Source organism: Protopterus annectens, chromosome 2.part0 (genome assembly GCF_019279795.1).
Source record: "Protopterus annectens isolate FY-2018-M chromosome 2.part0, PAN1.0, whole genome shotgun sequence".
NCBI classification, from domain to species: domain Eukaryota; kingdom Metazoa; phylum Chordata; order Ceratodontiformes; family Protopteridae; genus Protopterus; species Protopterus annectens.
In genome coordinates, this window is record NC_056728.1 from 1,477,119,193 (window position 1) to 1,477,140,387 (window position 21,195).

The window sequence follows — 21,195 nt, forward strand, 5'->3', positions numbered from 1 at the left end:
TGATTTCACGTTTGATAGCTGCATAGTTTTGATATTTGTAAAAGTTAACATAAATCATGTCACAGTGATGAAACCACTCTCACTGTTCCCATCTCCTCCCTACAAGCAATTGTCACCCACCCACATCTTCTATAGGTTTATATCTCACTAACCCCACACACCTTTTCATCTAACCAATATCAATCTCTTCTTCTCTCTCAAACTAATAATCACAAACCTACAGGTTAGTCTAACCAACCATACATCTAAACCTCATACTGTCACTTTAAATTCAAGTCATCCTTCTTATCCTCATTTACTTACATTCTTCTAATCTTGCACACTTTCTACATGATTTTACATCATCTCATCTCACCCCCCAATCCTCTCTCACAACTCTCCCAAATCATGTCTAAAATTTAGGGGTTATACTCTTTAACAACCACTCACATTTTTCACTTCTGCTAGTCACAACTCCAGATAATTTATATTTCAATCAATCAAACATACTTCCCCATTCATTTAATTACAACATTTTAATCCATCCCTTTATTTTTACCTGTTACTTCATAGAAACACCCTCAGTGTGTGCCCATCGGTCCTGCTCTTGCTTAATCTTAGACCCTCAATTATGTAATATTAACTACTTACTCTATATTACCTTCTCTCCTGATCCTAACTCATTTCATCTCATTTTATCCCCATCTCTGCACAACACATAGTCAACCTCAATCTTCTATAACTCCTACACTCCAAATAAAACCAATTTAACAACTGTATGCTGAGAGTAACATGTCAATTTCTCCTTACTTTTTCTTATCATATTATATTTATGTATATAAATACAACCTACTTCTTCACAGCCAAGTTAATTTGAAACATGACCCAAAAACAAAACCAAAATAAAAATTCTTATCCCTACCACTTTTCCTTACAATTAAAACTAAGTTGGGATATACAACCTAATACAAGCAGCAGCAAAATGTCATGGCCTTCAATAATTCAAAGTTTAAACCCAAGTTTTTCTACAAAACCCACCCCTAAACACCTGGCACACGTGATTTTCATACTATTACCAGTCTATTCAATTCCTACATCATAAATGTATTTCTGCCTTACTTAGCATCACTGATTTCCCAGATACAGAACCCCAAACCTAACATGTTAAGCCCCTTCCAACCTTCTCCATCCAATGAGTCTCCACAGCATCCATATTATTTGTTCACCAGGTTAGTTTCAGTAGACCAGTAGCCACTTTTCAGTGGAAACCTGAGATAGTATTTTTACTACTAAGGGAAATTTGATCAAGGCATCAAAGATCTTTCCCTAGTCTTTTCAAAATATCCACCTGTTTATGTTCATTATTTCATTTCTTTGACTACCAGTACTTCAATTTCACTGTGGGGTGTTTCTACTTGGCAATGTTTGGAAAATGAACTATTTAGATTTGATATGGAAGGAACTGGTGAATTAACAATGTTTACTGATGAGGACAGCATGAGTTTAATGCAGCCTGTGGCACTCCTAACTCAGATGAATGCCAAAATTGATAAAGTTGCTGCTTTGGAAGTGAGTGGAATGAACAGAGCTGATGGTATGAGCAACTCTTTTCAGCAGAATCAAACTAGCAAAGCTACAATGGTTCGCTGTGCTCCTACTTTTTTGGAGGTGGCTTCATGAGATGCTAACATTAATGGACAATGACCTACTAATGAGAACATCAGATTGGAAGGCTTTCCTGATTATCAGACCAATAATGGAGACTTTTAGAATTGGTCAAACAAAGAGTTTTCATTGGTTAATGTTAACCAAAGAAGTAACCTGATTGGAGGAGAAAATACAATGAGAAATCTTAAGCAAAAACTGTTTAAACTTGAAAAAAAGATTAAAAATATAGAGGGTTATAATAAACTAATGCCTTCTTCAAGGACTGCATCAAAGTGAAACGTATACTTAAGAGTTTAAGAGTTAATAAATTTCCAAATAATATCACAAATAGTTCCCTTTTACACTATGAGCTATTATAATTCTTTGATCATTTGGGGCTTGAATTCATAAAATTCTTAATGAAAGATAATCAGTGTACTATTAACAGCTTGCAAAAAGAGATGATAATGCTTCAACATGAAATCACTGAGGATGCACTTTTTACATATTATAATGAACTATATAAAGGGGTTTTTAGAAGAGTTGATCAGCATGTCACTAGTATGAAAAGAAGAAAAGAATAAAGGTGGTTAGAGATAGTGTGAAATATCAAAAAAATGAGCATACCCCTTGGCTAAGAGTGGACAGATCAGCAGCGTTTCCTTCATTGAAACCGATCATTGTGTGAAGCTCCAGGCCGCAGAAGAACAGGTAAAGCAAAATGTGTTCGTGGAGAAGTACAACAGTTTCAACATGATTTATCCCCCCTTCCCAGGAGGTTGGTGAGACTGAAGGACAGAAACAATATATAGCAACATTTTCAACAGCTGACAACAGAGAAATCAACAACAAAATACTCGATACAACCAGAGACAGCAATGAAGAGGGAAAAGGAGGAACATCTACTACCTGTGATAAGAAACTTTGCTGAAAACCACATTGTCACAGAAGTCAAAGGAGTGAAAATTTACAATTATAGTGATATTAGTATAACAGAACAACATGAAATACTACTTGCAAGGGGTTTTAACTTTATACCTCATTGGGGAACCATGTTAGTGAATACAATACTGGACATTAAAATATATGTAAGAAATTTAAAGTTGAAATTGTTGCTAGAAAATAGTAGGGATGTATCTTGTGATGTTTTACCAGTTTTACACAGAAGTAGCACCTACAATCCCCCGTTATTACCACCAGTAGCATTATTTGAAAAGTTTTGTGAAGCTGGTATAAGAGCAGCCCACAGAGACAACACTAAAGTTAGTGAGTATAATCTAAGTAGGGAAGAAAAGAAAGTATTAACTGAACTTCTAACTACAACATCATAAAGCTTATGAAACCAGATGGAGGGGGAGCGGTGGTTATAATGGACCAGCATCTACAGACTGGCAAAATGCTATATTTCTTGCATGACCATGAATAGTTTATTTCAGTGTCATCAAACAAAGTTAATATTTCTAGATGAACATTTTTTAGACTATCAGCTCAGTCCAGAAGACATTAAATATTTGAAAGTAAAAAAGCCTTTGATCCATCCTTATTTGGAATCCCCAAGGTCCACAAATCAATTTTAGACCCCCCATGAGACCAATAGTGGTGGCAAGGGGCTGAAAAAGAGAGTCTTTGACAAAGTTTGTAGACCACTACTTAAAAGAAATTTTGTAGACAAAACACATGTCCTGACAGATTTGTGGCACCTACTTAGAACTTTAGCTAAATGTGAATAAAATGAGAATGCCATTTTCCTCAATATAGATGTGAAACACTCATGTCTTTCTGCTCCTCACAAAGAAGGAATTAATTACTTCACTGAAGCATTAATGCTGGGTACTAAAATGTCACATGACTCGATTTATGTTATATCAACACTCACGGTTCTGGTCTTGAAAAATAATTTTGTGTGAATTCAGGGCAAGTATTTTAAACAGATAAGACGAGTGGCAATGGGGGTTCCTTTAGCCCCAGTGTTTGCATATACAGTCCTGTTGTTGTGGGAGACCAAGTTTATGTTTGGATCAGTATTCCACAATTCTGTTTTTAAGTATTTTAGGTTTCTGGATACTCATCCTTTGGGATGATGATATACAGAATATACCAGATTTTTTGAACTATAATAATACTACAACTAATTTTTTGTCCTTTATTCACACTATAGAAGCAGAAAGCTGTAACTACTTAGATATACACCTTTATAAAAATAAAGAGAGAAAACAGTACAAGTCACCCATCTACAGCAAACTAGCCTATTCTAATAATTTTCTTCACTTTGAAAGCAATCATCCATATTGGCAAAAAAGAAATTTGGTTAAAGGCTAGATGATAAGATTGTCACAGTTGGTTATTGAAGATAAATTCTAGTGCAAGGAGTTTTCCATATTAAAACAAATGTTAAGAGAACGGAATTACCCCCCACACACACGCATACACACACACAAATGTTAGAAGACCAGGAAGTATTGGTTCTGAAAGATAGAATGTCTCAGTATGCTCCTTTATTAAGGAGCCTAGATTCACAGCTTAAAGCAACTACTATGGAGCTTGAGAACTTCAACATTTGTGTTTTAACATACAATCAGTGTTCTTTTACTTCAAGACACATAATAGAAAAAAACTGGAAGGGGTATTTTGGTGTTTCAAACTCACAGAAAATTTGGGACCATCACCTAAGATAATCTTCAGAAAAGGCAAGAATATTAAGAACATATTTGAAAAAAAAAAAAAAAAAATCAAAGTTCAGCCAGGATACAACAGGATAAAATCAAAAAGTCACATATGTGATGGTAGGGAACATTAGAATTTTTCTATACCAAGCACGTTCGATGGTACTATTAAGGGTGTGATATATGTTGCACTGTGTTCACCATGCACATCTTTCGACATAGGAAAGATGAAGAATTCCATCAATAAAAACATATATACCAACACAACTATGCTATTAGGAAAAAAGATTGCACCAATGCTCTTTTTAGACACTCCATGAGTTGTTCTAATTTTAAAAAGTTTATGTTGTATGTCCTGGAAAAAGTAGCAATGAATGAAAGGGGAGGCAATTGGTCTTCCTGTGTGGAATATAGGGAACCTATTGGCAGATTCTTTCAAATACTAGACAGAGTCGAGGAATAAATGACTGTATATCTATAAATATCTTACTAGCTATAAAAGCAGATACAATTTAAATCATTATTCATTTGTATAAAGAAAAAAACTTTCTTTCACCAGTACTGAAAGTACTTTCTGTTTTTATATATTGGTTTTAATACAAACTTTTTTTACTTTGGCTTTAAACATACAAGATGTTTTAATAATTCATGATAGTAGAGAAGGAGGAGGTTACTTTGTCTCCACTAAGATTTTAATTAATGCACATTTTTGATTGGCACTTTTTTGTGTAGAAAGGAAATGATTTTACTGTGTGTTATCTGATGAAGTTCCATTGTTACTATTAAAGGAAAAAAGTCCTTATCTGGTATACTGTGCCTGCAGTGTATTCCTTGCAGGGAAACTTTTGCACCGTTTTTAGTGTTCTTTATTTCATTTTTTGATTACCAGAAAATGAACTTACATTTCTGATTCTGGACACCTGTTTATCCATGTTCTGTATTTTTTCTCATATTATCTGTTAAATGGCTTTCCTCTTAGAATGCTATCAGTCCATTTATTCCTCCTATGGAGGAATGCGATCCAAGCTCATTTATTCATTATACAGGATGAAAGCCTTATTGGACCAAGTATGAAGACTGAGGAGAGCCTCTGCAGTCTGACAGTGGATAGCTGCAGGAGACAAGTGACTTCATGACAGCTAAAGGGTTGGTTTGAAAAGTAATTTTGATAGATGCTATCGGCTTGCAGCAAAATTGGGTGTGTCTGGTAACATTGTTTTACTACAATTTTGTGGGCATTTTTCGAGACAAAAGTTTTTGTAAAGTGCTCCATTCTAAATGTTAAACCCCATGAGAAGGAAAAATGGGTTCATTGCTGTGCCCTGGAAGAAAGGACATTCTCTGTAAAACTGATTAAACTACTTGTGACATGTCTACATTTGAAAATTATATTAAAGGAGATAATAAGCAAAACGATATAAGTGCTTTTGTCATGTATGTTGAACACAAGTTAAGCTTTCCTGAGATGTAACAAGATGGCTTCACAAAAGGAAGTGGTATGAGCCAGCTACATCTGTTATAAACAATGCAGTGATGCAGAAGAATCAGAAGGACTTGCATCAGATTATGTTGGATAGGCAAGAGCAAATGGATGCTTTGTAGTGCAGCATTACAACTATGCAAAGAAAATACCCTTACCAAAGAGTGATGACTCAGTATAAGGGCTGTAAGAGAGACAGAATAAAGAATGCCACAAGACAAAGCTTATGTTTTAAATTAGTGATGTTAAGAAACAAGAGCTTGGAGGAAATGCAATAGAAATCAGTTCAAGAAACCTGTTTACACATCAGAGACATACTCAGGAACAAATAAAGGTAAATGGCTCATTGTCTCAGTATGGTATAGTTTTGCAACATGGTATCGGTGCATTAACTGAGACTGCAGAAATGTTAAGGCAGCCAAGAAGTGTTGTTTCTAGGCAAAGTAATCAATAGCAGTGCGGTCGTATAAATGGAAGATTGCTTTACAAAGTTTTTGAATGATCTTTCCCAGTAAAGGAAATGGCAAATAAAACAGTCAGAAAGAATGGATGATTTATTAAGAAGACTCTGAAGTTACCATGAAAGCTGATATAGTGAATCATATGAGTATGCCTGAATGTGACATCAAATGTCAAAAAAACCCAAAAAAACAGCAAAATGAACTGTTGCTGGAACTTGAAAGACAAAAGAGAAGTCAGTTTCTGTTTGAAGCTGGCATTGTCTATCTACAGAATGAAAAAAATGTGTCAAGAGCTGCAAATTATTAACATTGCTACAAATGACCTAAAAAAAACTTTCAGAATTTGCAAACTGAAAATAAGCTCTTAAAGGGAAAGCATCAAGAGAATGAGAACAAATTAAGAAATGCACAGAAACACCTACACATAATAATACAGTGTCCCACCTTATACAACATAAGAAAACTGAAAATATAAATTAAAGTGAATTGCTGGCACTTACTACCGAGGAATTCAAATTGGCTATATTTAAAAAAATTACATTTAACCAACACATCTGGGATCTGAATAAAACTCATGAAGAATGAAAGCCTTCTAAATATGTTGCCAGAAAGAAATTGAAGATTATGTTACATAATGGCTTAAAGGTATGTTGTTATTCTTGAGCTTATTTTCAGCTTGCAATCAAGCCCTATGGCCCTACGGTTAACAAAGCTACCAAAGAAATGATGAGTAAGAGGAAGAACGCTTGGAAACTCTGGCTTAAATCAAATAAACCCTCCAACCTCATTCATTATAAACAGCTCCTAAACCAAGCTAAAAAATCATCTCTAAAGACAAACAGCACTTCTGGAAACAGCAAACAAATAGAAAAAAATAACCCCCAAATTTTCTGGTCTTCCATCAATAATCTCCTAAACCCTGGCATCAAAGCTAATCCCAGGCCACACCCCGACATGCCTCCTGAACAAACAGCTAGCATCTGTAACTCCTACTTTATTGACACCATTGTCAATATTACTGCTACTTTTTCTCTACCTCTCCCTAATAATATTATTCTTACATTGTCTTTTCCTCAATTTCCCCTTCAATACACTTTACCTCAGAACTTCCACAATGCCTCATTTGCTTTACATTATCCCACTCCAAGCTTCAACACCCCCTCCAAACTGCACACAACAATCTTTCCAGCCAGAATGTAATCTCTCTCTCCCATCCCTACTTCCTACATAAAAAACTCCTTCTGAAATTAAAGCCCTGCTCAAATTCAGCCAACACAATTCCTGCCCAATTTGTTAAAATCACTGCTGATGCTGTGGCATATCCAATTAGCATTCTTATTAAAAGATCTATGCAAGAATAACTTGTCCCTTGCCTCTGGAAGAAAGCAATCATCCTACCACCTCAAAAAGGTGGCCCATCAACCAATATCTCTAATTTCCAAACCATTGCTATACTTTCCCCATCTCTAAAATTATTGAAAAATATGTGCAAAAAAACTCTTAAGCAACCTTCTAAAGAACAAAATCCTCTCCCCAGCACAGCATGAGTTCCGCCCAGGTTACAGCACATCTACTGCTCTCATGTCCTTCTTAGACATCGTCAACAAAGCCAGAGACTCAGGACACATTGTATCAGCCCTTTTCTTGGACCTATCAAATGCATTCGATACCACCTCTCATTATATCATCCTCACCCAGCTCTCTAATATAGGACTATCTCCCCAGTCATTTAATTGGTTTAGAAGCTATCTATCTAACAGAAAGCATGCTGCTAAATGGCAGAATTCCATTTCCCATTACCTTCACAACCCTACAGGTGTACCCCAAGGTTCAATTTTAGGCCCTCTTCTGTTTAATATTTTTATCAAAAACCTCCACCAAGTCATCTTGCAGGGCTCCCTAGTCCAGTATACAGATGGCTCCACTATAGTCTGCTCTTCTGCCACCACAAATATACTACAACAACTCACCCAAGTAGTATTTTCCACTGTGATAACTTGGCTTCACAAAAATTACCTTTCTTTAAATCCCAAAAAACCTGAACTTATGGTCTTCACTCCCAAGAAATACCCCATACAATAAAGCCAATGTCAATATATTCTCTCTTAACTCTACTAAAATTGAGCTAGTATGCCAAATTAAATTGTTAGGAGTAATAATCAATGAAAACCTTAAATTCGATTTGCACATCTAAAATAATATAAGACCCACAAAAAACTTGGATTACTCTATAGACACAATAAGCTCCTCTCCCTCCCAACTAGAGTATTAGCACTGTCTTACCTGTTACCTTTAGTAACTTACAATGCACCTTTGCTAACCAACCTGCAGTCCTCCTTGAAAACAAAATTAGAAACATGCTAAAACAAGATTGCTAAATTTGCTATAAACAGTTGCCACTCTATTCATCACTGTATTGCCCTTAAAAAAAAAAAAAAAGTACAGTGGCTGGAATTACCCCACTACCTATCACTCCTTCAGCTCACAACAATACACAAACTCATTCATAAACCACAAGACTACCCTGCCCTTGGCTCCCTACTCAGCTTTTAAAACTCCATTAGGTCTCTGCAACCTGAACACCAACATCTTCAAGTTCATAAAACTAAGACACCTGCAGACCAGTTATTAAACTCTTGTAACATGGCCAGAATATGTAATAATCTGCCTACATCTGTCTGCCTACAGAAAACCCTTGTAACTTCAAAACTGCAGTGCACAATCATCTCCTTTCCAATTGGACATGTAACTGCTCATTTCCTTCATCTGTCATTACTTAATTCACCATTTGAATCTAAAACTGTTTTTATCTACTTCCAGCTCCAAATTTTGTTTTCTTGATAATTCCTAACAAACTTAACTACTTCAATCCTTGTCTTGCATTTCTATTACTCCCTAACCATTTTCTCTCTGTACCCTCCCTCTATCCACTTTTCTTCTACTTCCTTCTCTCCTACCTTCTTTTTACATTCCATCCTATCTAGAGTTCTCTCTTCCACCTCTCATCTTCCTCATTCCCCCTTTTGTTTCCTCCTTCTTTCGTCTTATATATATATATATATATATATTACAAAGTATGCCTCATAACCCTTTCTCTCTCACTCTCTCTCTCTCCCTGTGTGTGTATATATATATATATATATATATATATATATATATATATATAAATATATGTGTGTGTGTGTGTGTGTGTGTGTGTGTGTATGTACGTATGTATATACATATGCTTTTTTATTCAATATAATCCCTGAATTTACATGCATTCCATGGTGCTCATAACTATATAATTTTTGCACTATTTTGTTTTGCCTAGTTTTTGTTATTATTGTCTGTATTATGAAAATGTTTAAATTTACTGTTAGTATAATGTTATATCAGTTTTAACTATTTCCTATAATTTTTTATGTACATTTTGTACCAATTTCATTTATGTAATTCCCTTGATCTTTTTTGGAAATTTTTATGGAAACTTCTTGAAACTTTATGTAAGAGTTTTTGTTACCTTGGAGCTTTTTTGTCCTGGCCTCCACTGAAAATGGGCTTTTTTTTTTGCACAGTGGACTTTCCTGGTAAACAAATGCCAATAAATAGATAATAAATAATTGAGCTAAATACTAAGAGCCATCTGGGAGATTGAAAGTAAAATCCAGAGCAAATCTTCTGAAGAAACAAACAGTAAATTGGAACAATTATTGTCATCACTTGCTTCTTTTGCCAAACTTATATAAAAAGGTTATACTCCTGCAACAACCCAGCAAAAGGAAAATCAGTTTTTGTTAAGACGAATGGAGTATTTTGCATTAACTTTCTGAAGGTGAGAATTGTGGTTAATATGGAGAACAACAGAGTCTTTCAACCAACTGAACAAAGCAATACTGAGGACCATATTAGCATGCCAAGTGCAATGATAAAACAAACTGTTTTAGAACCTGAAGATACACCCTGGAATTCAATAAAGTCATTTTTCTGTGCAAGAACCATGTAACTGCTCTTGCATGGAAAAAAGACAGCTAAGTGAATCAATAAACTACTGAATTAGCATGAACACGCATCTCTACACTGTTCTTGCATGGAAAACCCTGCAGCATGCTAATTACCTCATTTGCTGGTGAAAAAAACATGCAAATGGGGTGAATTAGCAATTCAATAAGCTGCCAGATCTCCGTGCAAGAAAAGTGTCAGTGCAGAAATGTATTAGCTTAATAACAGTGTACATTTCTGCAAATAACAAAACGGAGGCATGACAGCTCGTAAAAAAGCATGTATTACGTTCATTAGACATGCCAATGGCCAAATATAAGGCCACTGGCATGAAAACCTGTTTAATTTTTATAAAAATCAGATTTTTTTTAGCCGATTTCGGCCATTTAAGCATAGGGCAGTGGCGTGCAAACAGGATCATGCTGAAAATAAAAAAAAAAAAATGAGAAAACCCAATCTTATGGGAAATCTGCATTTTGCCATTATAGTGTATGGAATGCAGAATGAAAACAATACCAAGGAACAGTGGTTGTCAAGGGGAAAGGGTCTGTCTTACTGCAGTAACTATGGGCGGTGGGGTATGCAAATGAGGGGAAATTTACTGAATCACAAATTAGTCTAAGTCCAAAACCTGCACCTAAACATGTAGGTGTTCTAAGACGATCATCTAGCCAGGAGGAACAATGAACATGAAGGGGGGGGGGTATCATGCTTGTTTTAAGTACATTGGAGCTTCGCAGCCTGTGTTTGTGCTTAGGTAAGCACAGCTAAGCAAGGGGATGTGTCTGAGGCTGTAAACCTTGGTTTACATTGCCTAAATAGGTGTGTGCAGCACGCACCAGGTCCTAAACCAAAAAAAAAAAAACACGAAATGGCAGCACTTTGTACACGTAAGCAAGGGGGATGTCTGAGGCTGTATAGCCATGTTTACCTTGCCTAAATGGGTGTGCGCGGCATGTACCAGGACTGAAACAAAAACAAAAAAAAAACAAAGGAACTGGCAAATGGAACAAAAAAAATAAAAGGGAAATAGCAGAATACAGCCAGTTAAATGCAAATAATATAGCTGGCAGGTGAAATGTATTATAGTCAGCCAATTACACAGCCAGCAGCTGTAGCACACCACTATAAACTATGCAAACACCTTTCAGTCTGGTTTTTCCCACCAACTCTACACCACCGGTGTACACAAATGTCAGAGGCTGCTGCTGCTTTACTCCATCAATGCATGCTAGAGGCTGAGGGTGGTGAAGAGGATAATGCTGACAACTGCCCCAGACTTATGAGGAGGAGGAGAACAGTGTTCAGGCCTAGGGTAACCCACCAGGGGCTACATGATCTGGAGATAGTAGAGCGCTACAGGGTGGACAGGAACCTACTTCAGCAAATCATTGATCGTTGCCGGCCTTGCCTCACAGCCAGAGCCAACAGTGGGGAACCGATCCCAGTGGATACCAAGGTATGTGTAGCCTTAAGAATACTAACTACAGGTACCTTCCAAAGGCCTACTGAGGGATATCATGGGGGTCTCACAGGCATCCGCATCCAGGATACTTCACCTCCTGGATGACATACAACCACATGCCGCTAAGCATATTCAATTCCCTACCACCAGTGAGAAGAGCGCTAGCAATATGCATCTTTTCCACCAAGTAGCAGACGACCCGGAGGTACTGGGTGCTGTAGGCTGCACGCATATCCACATCAAAGCACCACCCGGTGAGTGGGGTAGAGTCTAAGTAAACCGCAAGGGTTTCCACTCCATCAACTGCCAGGTCGTGTGCAATGCCCAGGGCATTATCATGAATGTGTGTGCTGGCAGCGCTGAAAGTTACCATGACTCCCAAATCTGGCATATCACAGCTGTTCCAGGCATTTGCCAGTGGGGACATCCTGTACGGCCATCTGATGGGGGATGCTGGCTATGCACTGGAACCGTGTCTGATGACCCCCATCAGAAATGCACACACACCCACACAAGAACGCCATAATGAGGCCCATGCACAAACAAGGATCATTATAGAGCATATGTTTGTGATGCTCAAATCATGTTTCCACTGCCTTGACATATCCGGTGGAGCCTTGCAGTATGCTCCAGTTACATGTGCACACATGTTCATAATATGTGCCATGCTACACAATATGATCCTGTGGAAACAGCTACAGCAGGAACATAACAGGGAAGGACCACACAGCCCCCCACCATTGCCAGGGTTAACACAGGCACAGAGGGACTCAGAAGAGGAACATCCTGAGCCAGGCCCTCTAGGCAGAAGGAGGCATGCCCTGTATGACCAGGCCTTGGCAAAGAGGCAACCCATAGCACATACATTGACACTGTAGGGACCCAGGGACTGATATCTCTCTCTCCAACTCATACAAACATTAAAATGGATGCCAAACATCACACTAGCTAAACCTTACCATGTATACATAGTCTACTGCATGCATCCAACATAGTCAGCCCTCAAGCACTGTCCTCACAACTGCTTCAGGCACAAGGTAAGTCAATGTCATTACAATAAAGGAATGGTGTACAATGTTCTAATAGCATATCTATGGTATTGATGCAAGCATGCCAAGGAAATGGGGTGACTGTATGGGATAGCAGCAGACACCTGACAGCTATATGGGACAACGGGGATTGTATGCACAGTACTGCCTTCTCCACACTATGCAATAGCACTGCATTTAACAAAAAGTCCACTGCAGTACATGTGGTGAGTTAAATAACTGGGGGGTAATAATTCACATGTATGGATTTCAAAGTGGGGGACCCATACTCACCCTCAGCTTCACCCAGCAAGTCAGCTGTTGAAAGCCAGAGAGAAATGTCTGGCAAATGGCCTCAAATGCCGAAAGCCATGAAATGTCCACCTACAGACTTTTACACAGTGATATCACAGCAGGTCAGCCAGTGGCGGTATGGCTCTGAAAGTTAAGAAGCCCCCAAACTAAACATGTGTATGCAACAGCAACCTGACCTCTGGTCTATACTGTTATCCCTTATTCTCAAAGATAGGGCACACCACTATGCTAAATGGGACCAAAATGTTAAGCAAATAGCAGCACAGTCTGTGCAAATGTATATTGTGGGCAGGTGTGCCCCCACCCCCACAGTCCCATAGAAATGCAGTAACATCTACATAGCCTATAAGCAGCATCCAGCTATCACCCAGAGTGATGACTGAATATAAACTGAAACAAGTGTCGGTAATGCTCAGTCCACCTACTGGTGCCATCCCAGGGGTTTCCAATGCCTTGTAGCCTGGGAACATATGCTCATCAGAATGCACTGCCTTGCTACAGATGGCCTACATCTGCCACACCTGGCCGACATGCCTCTGGCAAAGGCCCATGGCTCACACACAGTGCCATTTTAGGGAGTGTCAGGAAGTCCATAACACCAATATAACATAGTCAACAAAATGCGGAGAAAGGCCATGCTGCTAAATGCTAGGAGCATACCTACCAAACTCAGAGAGACTCAGCTATCTGGATACATCACAAATAATGGGGTAATAAAGGTCAAAATAGAAGGGCACATGTGAAACTCAGCTGGAATAATGTAATAAAGTTGATCGAGTGGAAAAGTGTTGTATTACCATGGAATGTCTAAAGGGTATGAAGTCTGAAACTGCAATTTTACTGTCACTAATATCTGACCTCAACCCTGACTGAGTTGCAAAACACTAGCTTGAAAACCACACCTGTATGGATATCTTACCAGATATATGAGTCATGAATCTGGACATTCTGTGAAACCCTCTACAGTCTAGAGGTATGGCTAGGAGTCTAAACAAGAGAATGCACACACTGCAGGGAATCCTAACCCTGAAAGATGGTGACCTGTCTGCACCCACAGAAACCTGGCCTACAACCATGGGGAACAACAGAAGCCTTCCCTGAGCATTCATTCCATACAACAACATGACTCAAAAATGTGGGCAGACAAGCAAAATGATGTGGGGGTATACATATATGTGAGATAGACACACACCTCTAGTCTGGTCAAACAGTGTGAGACATACAAGATCCCCAGGTGTAGTCAACCCTTGACATGGCCACTATGCAAACAGTTGGTAGCTACAGGCCAACATATCTTACCCAATCCCCCCAAACACATATCTTACCCTTGACAAATGTATCTGGAGTCCACCTGTCACCCTGATCCTGCCTGACTTGTATTACCCAACCATGTACTGGTAACCAAACCATGCCAGAACAGAAATTTACACAGATTCCCATATCCTAGTTTATCACCAACATGCTTGACCATTTACACAGCATCAGCAGTCAATTGTCTGTAGCCACACATCTCAACAGGCTGGATTGTGCAAGAATGCCTAGCAGTTGGCCCATAATATTTGTTTGTGCATCATCCAGGCTGTATTCCTCTGGTAACTCACCATGATGATCTGAGGACATATGTCTGGAGGTACTGCAACAAGAAATTATAGTGTAAAACATCAAATATGCCAGACAAAATCTCTGCCCAAACAAACCCTGTAACCACAGCACCTCAGACAATAACAGATATAGTCACAATCACCCCTATGTATGGCCTAAGGTTCCCTTATCTAAATAGGCCATCTCCACATATCATGCACTAACAGGTGGAGATGCATGGCTGTAGCACATAAATCCCTGGACTGGAGTACAACAATCTCTGGAATGGAGTCCCACATGTACTATAGAAGGTCACACTGGGCATGCGTATACACTTAGAGAAGTGTCTGTAAGATGTGGGAAATAACAAACCTTCTCAACCCAGTACACTGCCCATTGCCCTACTTTAGTGGTCCTGCAGATGTTAGTCACATTAGAAGTACCTTTCTGCAGTTCTAACCCTTATAAGCTCTGTGGTGTGTGTGATAAGTGTGTAACACTTTAGTATAAATAACTAGTTAGGTAGGAGTTCTTATCTCAGTCTTGGAAAATGTGTGTGAGTGTGTGTGTGTGTGTGTGTGTGTGTGTGTGTGTGTGTGTGTGTGTGTGTGTGTGTGTGTGTGTGTGTGTATGTATATATACACATATATATATATATATATATATATATATATATATATATATGTGTGTGTGTGTGTGTGTGTGTGTGTGTGTGTGTGTGTGTGTGTGTGTGTGTGTGTATGTGTGTGTGTGTGTGTGTGTGTGTGTGTGTGTGTGTGTGTGTGTGTGTGTGTGTGTGTGTTTGTTTGTGTGTGCATGTGTGTGAGACACCTGAGCCCTGGCCGAGCAATCAAGGAGCCTCAATCCTCACCACTGACACCAGAGAGGGTGACTCCTAGAGGAGGAAAGAATAACTAATACACACAGTAAAGTACAATTTCCCTTAAGTGCACACAGAGATCACAGTCAGTCTGGGGCTGATTGCTCCCATGCTCGCCAGGTCCCCAGTAAGACTCCCCACTGGCACAGCTACAGGGTCCAGGTATCAGCCTAGCTGAGCAAGCTAAAACCTCCAGTACCCTCTCTGTCCAACCAATGCTTCGTGTCCCTGCCCAAGTAGCTGACACAACACACCCACACTTTGAGAAGAGGTTATACAACCACACAGACCCTCCTGGGAAAAGGCTGGCACAGGCTCTCCAGCTGTGCCCCTATTACCCAGACCATATGGTAGTAATTCCTGCCACCACCCAGCTAATAATTATCAGCTACTAAAAGGCCCTTAAAAGGGTGTCCAGTTATTACTGTGCAATATTATAATCCAATGGTAGTATGACTAGACAGTCAAGGCTTAATTTGGAGTGATTTAGACAGTAAAATCTGTAAATATGTAATGCACTTTAGAGGTTAGAGTATCTCTACATAAACCAGCCACAGGTAAAGGTTTTAAAATATTTAATAATTATTAAAACACAAGACAAAACAACTACAGTACAATGCTACACAAGTTCAGAGATCACACAGAAACCTAAAAGAATATTGTAGGAAAGATGTGATTTCAAAGAAAAATACTTAGTCTAACTTCTTCTAAGTTTAACTATTAGTAAGGGAAATCACAGTGCTATAATCCTACTTACATACATAAAGCATAAGCAGTGCTGGGTTAGATGTCCAAGATCAAAATGCTTCTTAGTCTCTCACTCAACAATAGTTTTTAAACACTAACCAACAGCTCTCTAAGGCCCTCCCAAATTATATCATTTTGACACTTAGTCTGGAGTTCCCAGGCCACAAACTGCATTATTTAGCAAGTTAACACCTGCTCAGGAGACTACAACAATAAAAGGCATTTCACATATACACTCTAGCAGAAACCAGAGCAATAACACACCTTCCCCATGTAATTTCTGGCCCTTAACTTTAACCTTACAACAATGGGCATGAAACCTTCATCCAGACTCACTGGAGCTGACTTGTAAAACATCAAAGAGATTCATAAGATCTTTTCAACTTCAAAAGACCCATTTGAAATGCTTGACTTGGTTTTCCTTATAACAGATGGCAATGTTGCAACAATGTTGAAGTTCACATTTTACAGTGTTTTCTTTCATTTAAAAACACAAGCCTGTATTTTACATTTATTTAAACAATTGATAGAATTATGTATCAAATTCTATTTGACTAGTCTGGCAGCCTTCACCCATCTTACTCAAATCTTCACAATGTGTTTGTAGCTTAAAGATTTTGGCTCCATTTACATCCAGTACACTTCTCATTGCCCTATGTTAGCAGTCTTGTAGATGTCATTCACCTTAGAAGTATCTGTCGGGAAACCCGACCCTTATAAGTTCTGTGGCACGTGTAATAGCTGCATAACACTCTAGTATAAACAACTAGCTAGGCAGGAGTTCTACTCTCAGTCCTGGTAAATGTAAAAGTGTGTTTGTGTGTATGGGTGTGTGTGTGTGTGTGTGTGTGTGTGTGTGTGTGTGTATATATATATATATATATATATATATATATATATATATATATATATATATATATATTTATGTGTGTGTGTGCGTGTGCGCGTGTGTGTGTGTGTGTGTGTGTGTGCATGTGTGTGTGCTTGTAGCATCAAGATTTTGGTCCCATTTACACCCTGTACACTTCTCAATGCCCTAGTTTAGCAGTCCTGCAGATATCATTCACCTTAGAAGTACCTGTCGGTAGTCCTGAGCCTTATAAGCTCCATGGTTTGTGTGATAACTGTGTAACACTTTAGTATAAATAACTAGTTAGGTAGAAATTTTAATCTCAGTCCTGGTAAATGTAATTGTGTGTGTGTGTGTGTGTGTGTGTATATATATATATATATATATATATATATATATATATATATATATATATATATGTATATACATACACACACACACACACATGTATATATGTGTGTTTGTAGCTTAAAGATTTTGGTCTCATTTACACCCAGCACACTTCACAGTGCCCTACTTTAGCAGTCCTGCAGGTATCATTCACCTTAGAAGTACCTTTTGGCAACCCTGAGCCATGTACGCTCAGTGGTATGTGTGGTAACTGCATAACATAAAAGTATAAAACCCTAGTTAGATAAAGGTTCTAACCTCAATTCTGGCAAATGTAAAAGTGTGTGTGTGTAGGATAAAGTATTTTATGAAATCTCTCTCCTAGTACATCATTCATTCCCATAATTTACAAGGGCTGATAATGTTCCACACCTTAGAAGTACCTTCAGACAATTCCCACCCTGCAAGCTCTGTTGTGCATGTGATAAATTTGTAACACCATAGTAGCAAAACATAGATAGTTGAGGGTTCTAATCTTAGTACTGGCAAGGGTATGACAACAGTATCCTGTGTGGGGGTTGGTGTGATTGTGTAATAACAGGATCCATTGAGGGTTGGGTTTTGCTAAATGATTATATTGATGAACTAGTATATGTCCCAATGTCCACATTACAAGGCCAACAGTTGTCAACCAGTGTAGAGGTAGGTGTAGACAAGCTGCAGCTATAAAAGTGTTGTGCCATGTGCAATGACTATGTGACAGTATGGAATAGGTATCAAGATAGGCAGCCCTTCTAATACTCAGAGACCACTGTCCACTCAGGAATCTTACACAAACAAACTTGACTAGGCATCAACCCCTATATCACTAGTTGTCTTGCAAACTGCATCACAGATAGAAACCACGGTGTGAATGCTGTGGACTCCATGTCAAACTGATGACCAGACATGAGTGGAGTCCCACAGTGTGTGGACCTGTGTCCTCTCATGTTTGGGATCTACACCTCTGAGGTGCAGGCCAACACAAAGGCACCCTGGCTGACAATGTTTGCATACAACTGTAAGGTGGGTGCTATCATTACCCCCATGTGATGTTGACATCATGCACAAAGGCCTCTCTGAGACTATGATTGTTGTCAGAAACCTGGACATTAGCTCAATGCCAGGAGATGTGCCGCCATTACCTTTGGGAACACCATGGCTCACATGAAGTAATACATTGCTGATAGTTCACTGAACCTTGCCATTGTTATAATAGAATGGGGAACACAGGTTGACAGTGAGCTGCCTGTTCACCACAACAGCAGTGCCACTGACAACAGAACGTTCTTCGATGTGTTACATCTGCTCACTAAGTGTGTGTTATTCAGCAAGTAAAAGGCCATAGTCACCCTGTACCCTCCCCTCAGTAGCCCAATGAATGTGTACAGTGGCCTTTTACACCCACCTTTGCCATTCTGCACAAGGACACGTGATGCTCTCCACCATACAGGTACCTCGTTACACTCCTCATATTAGTAGTTCCATGCCAATGGCCATAACTGAATAGCACTGTGGTGCCACAACTTTATGGGGATCCTGTGCATGTGTGTGTGTGTGTGTGTGTGTGTGTGTGTGTGTGTGTGTGTGTGTGTGTGTGTGTGTGTGTGTGTGTGTGTGTGTGTGTGTGTGTGTGTGAATAGCAATCTCAGTATGTTTGGTTGATGAATATCCCCTGGGGGTGTGGTTATTAGCAAAAAGAGGTGTGTCCAACCCAATACACTTACCATTCTCCACTCTACAACAGATGATGTCAATCACCATATACCTATAAAAAACCCTCAGCCCTATAAGCTGTGAGGCATATGCAATCACTGTTATACAGACCTGGAAATCAGTGCATATACAGCTGTACCTTGCCTATGAAATGGATGATGTGTTACCACACTGCCATACCCCTTGGCCTTGCTGCAGGGCCACATCCTGGTGACACACAGATGCCTAGAACACAAACAGGATACAGCATGTGAAAACAGATTCACTCAGCATTACTAATAGCATTAATGTATTCTGGCTGAAACTGTACACACACTCTGATGTGTAGCCCTTACAAATGCCAGATGGCAGCACCATACACAGCATTACATAGCTACAATTTAGTAAGTTCACCCTGTGCATCAGACCCATATTTGCATGTCCCTGCATCAATGGTTTGGATGGCAGGTATCTGACACAGGTTTCATCATATGCACAGGGTGTTGTGTGGTTTTGCCAGAGGCCTAGGCTATGCCAATCAGTTGACATTATGGGTGTGCATTTGGGGTGTGGGAATGACATGGTCTGTACAGGTGTGGTGCATGTGTGTGGAGGTGACCTTTTTCTGATTTTGTGTGTGTGTGTGTGTGTGTGTGTGTGTGTGTGTGTGTGTGTGTGTGTGTGTGTGTATGCACAAAGTCACACCATGTGGCTGCCCTACACTGATTTTTTTGACAGTTGTGGGCTATGAATAGCAGGGTGTACAGTTCAACATCTCTGGCCATGGACATGGGAATTGGACCTGCCAGGGGTATCACTGGCACCACCAGGGACAACACCAGAGACAGTACTGCTCCCTGATGATGACTGATGTCTGCTGGATCCACGTCCATGTTGGGACTGGCCAGGACCACCTGCCCATGACCTGCTGTGTATTGGCGTGGATAGCACACCACCCTCAGCAGTGCTAGTGTCACTGCCCCTAGGGGAGTGTGATGGTACATTGTAACATGGAACCCCAGCTGATCATGCTGCTGAGCCACATCCACATGGCTGCTGCCTCCCCTCCTCCAAACGCTCGAGCGCAGATAGTCCATGGTGAAGGAGTGCCATGACCTGACCCCACCGTCTATCTGAAATCTCATTGCCCTCAAGCATGACCACCCATAAGTTCACGTAAATCGCCACGGACACTAGGGGGATGTTCTTCCACCAGCCTGTGCACTTTTCTTGTGTTACATGCATTACATGCCTGAACATCCATTACAGCCCAAAACATGTGCCTGGTTACTGCAGCTGTAACACTTTCAACATGGGCTGTATGGGCAGACATCCCCCTCTGAGCACCCCTTCCACCTGCCTGTGTGGGACCTCTCCAGCACTCTGGCTATGGCTAGTGCTGGATGCTCACTTGCCATAGTCACTACACTTACATGTTCAATGCCAGTGCTCAGCTGTCCTTCAATTGTGGCCACTGGTGATGGGCAATGTTTGGGCATTGTGACTGTGTGCGGGGATGGGATTGACAAAGGTGAGATGCCAACCGATAACACAGCTGCAGCCCCTGACAATCCCTCCTGTGCCTCACTATGAGTGTCATCATGGTCAGAGTCGCCAAACAAACTAACATCACTTACACAGCAGGAGGGACTGCAACCACTAAGTCTACCTGTGCACTCACTCACACGCACCCACTCACATACACATGTGAGATGTCCCAGAGGCATTCCACAGACTTCACATTAGGCAATAAATGACAGCCATAACACACTCAGACCAAAACAGACACACTCTGGACAGGTCCTCAACACCATGCAGTGCATACTTTGAACTTACTGTTACTACTAATTTACACCACTGGAATACGTGAGTGTTTTCAGTTGTTGGTGAGCCTTCACCTAGAATATACTTCACCCATGTAAACATTAGTGCTGTTCACCTGTATAGCACTGTGACTAAATCTACAGAACATACCAACCAACTGTACAGGGTTTCCAGGAATATCTAGATATGTGGGTCATATTTCCTGTCTGCTACTCATACCTGCTATGTTT